The sequence below is a fragment of the Pogoniulus pusillus genome, chromosome 10 (genome assembly GCF_015220805.1).
Source record: "Pogoniulus pusillus isolate bPogPus1 chromosome 10, bPogPus1.pri, whole genome shotgun sequence".
In the NCBI taxonomy this organism is placed as follows: Eukaryota; Metazoa; Chordata; class Aves; order Piciformes; family Lybiidae; genus Pogoniulus; species Pogoniulus pusillus.
In genome coordinates this window covers 39,779,412-39,784,488 of record NC_087273.1, presented here as the reverse complement: position 1 = coordinate 39,784,488, position 5,077 = coordinate 39,779,412, and the positions used below count along the sequence as shown (strand labels likewise).

The 5,077-nt window shown below is 62.3% G+C and overlaps 1 long non-coding RNA gene across 1 annotated transcript; it reads left to right on the top strand.

Annotated features, from left to right (window-relative positions):
* Window positions 1–522: 522 nt before the first annotated feature.
* LOC135179059 (uncharacterized) lies at window positions 523–4,679 on the top strand. Its single transcript, XR_010303901.1, has 3 exons — window positions 523–1,653; window positions 2,153–2,515; window positions 4,629–4,679. It is a non-coding gene; the product is annotated as an uncharacterized LOC135179059 (long non-coding RNA).
* The last annotated feature ends 398 nt before the right edge of the window (window positions 4,680–5,077 follow it).

Genomic DNA, 5,077 nt, shown 5'->3' with positions numbered 1-5,077 from the left:
AAAGAAAGGCTCTGAGTAAGCCCTCCCTGGCAGCAGTCAGTTCAACTCTGCAGCAGTGCTGTCAGCTGGCTGAAGCCCCCTGCAGCTTGCAGCCGGAGCTGCTGTCACACTGTCACCCCCCACTCTGGGCTGCTGGTGTAGGAAGCAGCTGTGCCTGGCTCATGTGGCACTGGCTCAGCCCAGCAGCCTCACAGACTGCAGGGGCTTGGAAGGGAGCCTCGAAGGGCCTCTTGGCCAACCTCCCCTCCAGCCAGGGCAGGCTGCACAGGCACACAGCAAGGCTGAGCTTGGATGGCTGCAGGGATGGGGCCTCAAGCACAGCCCTGGGCAGCCTGTGCCAGGCTCTGCCCACCCTCACTCTGCACAGCTTCCTCCTCAGCTCCAGCCCAGCTCTGCCCTGCGCCAGGACATTGCCTCTCACTGTCTTGTCCCCAGAGCCCCTTCTGAGCAGTCCCTGCCCAGCCTGCCTGCAGCTGCCCTGCAGATGCTGAGCTGCAGCTCTGGGCTCTGCCTGCAGCCTTCTCCTCTGCAGGCTGAGCAGCCACAGCTCTCCCAGCCTGTGCCCACAGCAGAGCTTCTCCTGCCCTCAGCATCTCCTTGGCCTCCTCTGGATCCTCTTCAGCAGCTGCCTGACCTTCTTATGCTGAGTGCACAAGAACTGGATGCAGTACTCCAGGTATGGTCTGAGCAGAGCAGAGGGGCAGAATCCCCTCCCTGTGCTGCTGCTCTCCCTGCTCTGCCTCTGGCTGCCTCTGGGCTGCCAGTGACCAGTGCTGGCTCCTGGGCAGTTTGTCACCAGCTGACGCCCCCAAGGCCTTCTCCTGCAGGCTGCTCTCCAGCCACTCTTCCCAGCTAGGGATTGCCCTGACCCTTGTGCAGGGCCTTGCTGTTGGCCTTGTTAACCTTCTCAAGGCTGGCCTGGGGTCAGCTCTGCAGTCAGTCCAAGTGGATGCATTCTAATACCTTTAAAAAACCAAGAGATGCTCTTCCTGCAGCATAAAAAGCAGAGAGAGAGAGCTCGGGAGAGACTCCTCTGAGCAGAGCTGAGGCAGCCCTGGCAGCTGTGCAGCCTTTGGTGCTTTCCAGAGGAGAACAATGACACCTAACGGCAGAGAACTTGGCTAAGCTTCGTCTTGAACAGAACATTCCCTTAGGGAAGTGGGAGGTGGAACACACAGGAGCCAAAGTGTCACACTTGCCAACCCTCCCTGACCTCAGCAGCCCTTCTGAACGAGACAGCCTCTGCAGACACAGCCCCAGCTGAGCTTGCAGTGCTGTGCCAGCCTCAACCATGCTCCAAACACTCATCTTGCCTTTATTAACACCCAGGAGTCCTTAGCAGCTGCAGAGCAAACAGATCCCTGCTGGGTTCTGACATCCAAAGAAGCCCTGCACAGGAGGAACTGCTTCAGCAGCCTTCAGTGTTGGATCATGGAGTCACAGAGTGGGCTGGGCTGGAAGGGAGCTCCAAAGGGCAGCCAGCCTCAGCCCCCTGCACTCAGCAGGGACATCTTCCACTGCAGCAGGTTGCTCACAGCCTTCTCCAGCCTCACCTTGAGCATCTCCAGCCGTGGGACCCCAACCACCTCCCTGGGCAGCCTGTGGCAGTGCTCCAGCAGCCTCCTGCTGCAGAACTTGTTCCTCAGCAAAAACGTGAGTCTCACCATACAGCACCCAAAGAGAAGGGCTTAATGATTTGTAGTCATAGAATGGGTTGGAAGAGATCTTCAAGATCATCCAGCTCCAGCCATGGGCAGGGGCACCTCCCATTAAGCACAGCTTGCCCAAGGCCTCATCCAGCCTGGCCTTGAACACCTCCAGGCAGGGGGCACCCACAGCCTCCCTGGGTAGCCTGTGCCAGGTTCTGCCCACCCTCAGTGCCTCTCTGCTCTGGCTGTTGAAGCTGCAGCTCCCACCTGTGCTCCACAAGGTGCAGTGCTGCCTGCAGGCACCGTGGCTGTGCAGAGTCCATCACCTCCAGCCCCCAGGCCCTGTGCTGGCACAGCCCTGGCCATGGTGTTCTCAGTATTGTCCCCAGCGAGGCTCCACTGACAGAAGGAGAGGAGTGAGGGCACAGGCAGCCCCAGGGCTGGGAATCTTCATGCCTGGATGTGTGATGTCTGTTGCTGTCTGCTGCCCTTTCTCCCAGCAGCTGCTCTGGGGGAGCTTGCATCATCTTCTGCATGGCTGGGCAGGCACCAGGCTGGGTGGGCACCAGGCTGGCTTGGCACCACTGAAGCCTTGTTCCTGCGCTGCACTCTGCGAATCTGAGCTCGGACTGAGCTTGACTCTGCCCTACTGAGATTGTGCTTGGCTGCTGGAGAACCTCAACCAACCAAACCAGCCCAGAAGTTCAAACCAGGCCCTGGTCCTGCCAGAACACTTCCTGCAGCAAGAAGACAGGAGGGTGAGCAAGCAGCTGCAGGTCTCAGAGCTGTGTTGTCTCCCTGCCTGGCTTCGTTCTGATGGCTGCGGTGCTTTTGTCGGCGTTGAGCATCCTACGCTGCAGGAGGAGGTAAAGAGCTGGGCTGAGGTGGGCTGGGCTTGGCTGGGCCTGGCTTTCACAGGCCTGAGAGCTGAGAAAGAGCTGCTCGTTTGTTCCAGACTCGGGGGACTGTGGTGGCTTTGTCCCTGCTGGCTTCAGGGGGGTTGGACTGGATGAGCACTGGGGGTCCCTTCCAAGCCAGTGCAGTCTGTGACCCGAGGAGAGCTCAGCAGCTCCCTGCAGCAGAGCCTGCTTGCAGCTCTGGCATTTCCCCCCAGGGCTTGCAGGTGATTTTGTCATCCTCAGCCAGCAGGGCAGGAGAGGGCACTGTGCCCCTGGGGTCTGCTCAGACCTCACCTCCAGCACTCCCCCAGCTCTGCTGTCCCCAGCAGGAGGAGGGCACAGAGCTGCTGGAGAGAGCCCAGAGGAGGCCACAAAGATGCTGCCAGGGCTGGAGCAGCTCTGCTGTGAGCACAGGCTGAGGGAGCTGGGGGGGTGCAGCCTGCAGAGGAGAAGGCTCCAGGGGCACCTCAGAGCTGCTGCCAGGGCCTGGAGGGAGCCTGCAGGAAGGCTGCAGAGGGACTTGTGCTGAGGGGGCCTGAGCCAGGCCAAGGGCAATGGTTTGGAGCTGAGGCAGAGCAGGCTGAGAGTGGAGCTGAGGCAGAAGCTGTTGAGTGTGAGGGTGCTGAGAGCCTGGCACAGGCTGCCCAGGGAGGCTGTGGCTGCCTCCTGCCTGGGGGTGCTGCAGGCCAGGCTGGGTGAGTGCCTGAGCAGCTGAGTGTAGCTGAGAGGTGTCCCTGGGCAGGGCAGGAGGCAGGAGCAGAGGAGCCCTGAGCTCCCCTCCAGCCAGAGCCCTGCTGGGGCTCCTTGGGCAGGCTGTGGGCACGGCGAGTGGCACCTGCGCAGGCAGCTCTGCAGCAGCCGGGGTGAACGCCGGCAGAGGGTGCCAGGGCCCTGCACAAGCAGCGCCTCCGAGCTGCTCTCGCCGGGGAAGGCTGCAGCATTGCGCTGCCCGCAGGCGCTCGGCAGCTCCCTGCGCAGCTCCCTGCGCAGCTCCCTGCGCAGCTCCCTGCGCAGCTCCCTGCGCAGCTCCCTGCGCAGCTCCCTGCGCAGCTCCCTGCGCAGCTCCCTGCGCAGCTCCCTGCGCAGCTCCCTGCGCAGCTCCCTGCGCAGCTCCCTGCGCAGCTCCCTGCGCAGCTCCCTGCGCAGCTCCCTGCGCAGCTCCCTGCGCAGCTCCCTGCAGTGCCTGGCTCCGGAGCCTGCCCCGCAGCCCGGCCGCCTGCTCGCCCTGCAGCGCTCTGCCTGCCCTCCTCTCTGCCTGCCCTCCTCTCTGCCTGCCCTCCTCTCTGCCTGCCCTCCTCTCTCCCTGCCCTCCTCTCTGCCTGCCCTCCTTTCTCCCTGCCCTCCTCTCTGCCTGCCCTCCTCTCTGCCTGCCCTCCTCTCTCCCTGCCCTCCTCTCTGCCTGCCCTCCTCTCTCCCTGCCCTCCTCTCTGCCTGCCCTCCTCTCTGCCTGCCCTCCTCTCTCCCTGCCCTCCTCTCTGCCTGCCCTCCTCTCTGCCTGCCCTCCTTTCTCCCTGCCCTCCTCTCTGCCTGCCCTCCTCTCTGCCTGCCCTCCTCTCTGCCTGCCCTCCTCTCTGCCTGCCCTCCTCTCTGCCTGCCCTGGCTGTGCGGAAGGCTGCCCCCCGCCCCCCGCCGCCGTGCGGTCTGAAGTGCCTCTGCCCGGGGGCAGCCGTGGCCCAGGGGTGCAGCTGCGCCCCGGGCTGGGCGGGTTGAAACCTGCCGTGTCCGGCACGGAGCTGGCCCCTTCACACCGGCAGCACCCCCAGCCCACCTGTGCCAGTGAGAGGGGAAAGTTCCAGCCCCTCAGCACCAGGGTGAAGGGGCGAGTGGAGGGGGAGGTTTCTGTTGAGCTGGCCCAGAAGCTGAGGTCCCCAGCGGGAAGAGAGCTGCAGGCTCCACGGAGTGGTGTGGGCAGTAAGGGACCTCCAGCGGTCACCCAGCCCAGCGCCTCCTGCAGTGAGCAGGGCACCTGTAGGGTACCAGAGGTGTTCCCTGTCAGGGAGAGAGGTGGCAAACCAGAGAGGCAGAGTAGTGATTAGCAACCTTCCTGTTTTGTTTCCTTTGGGGGATTATTTACCCCCAGAACACCACAGAGCTGGCTGAAGAGGAAGATGAAGGAAGAAGAAAACAGAGGTGAGTTAAACTCAAGGCTTCTCCATGCCCTGTGGCATCCCCACCTTGCCAAGCCTGCCTCAGCCTCCCTGTGAGCTGCTCCTGTGCTTCACCTGAATGTGCTGTGATTAGTTCCTGTGTCCACTCTCAGCCCTTGCCAAGCCACAGGCTGACTCCAGGGAATGCTATCGACATCTGCTCCACTCTCCAGCCATTAAGTTTCTTCCCAGACAGCAGTGATAAATCAATTAATTGTCTGGTGATTTAGCTTCAGAAAGGTTAAGAGCTGCAGGTAACCAAATGTGTCTGTGAGAAGTAGGAGACCTCCTCCTTGGCTGCTGGGGCTGAGTAGTTTTGGGCAGAAGCCAGAGCCAGCAGGGAAGGATGCTCAGTTCCCTGAGGGAAGAGAGGCTGAGGGAG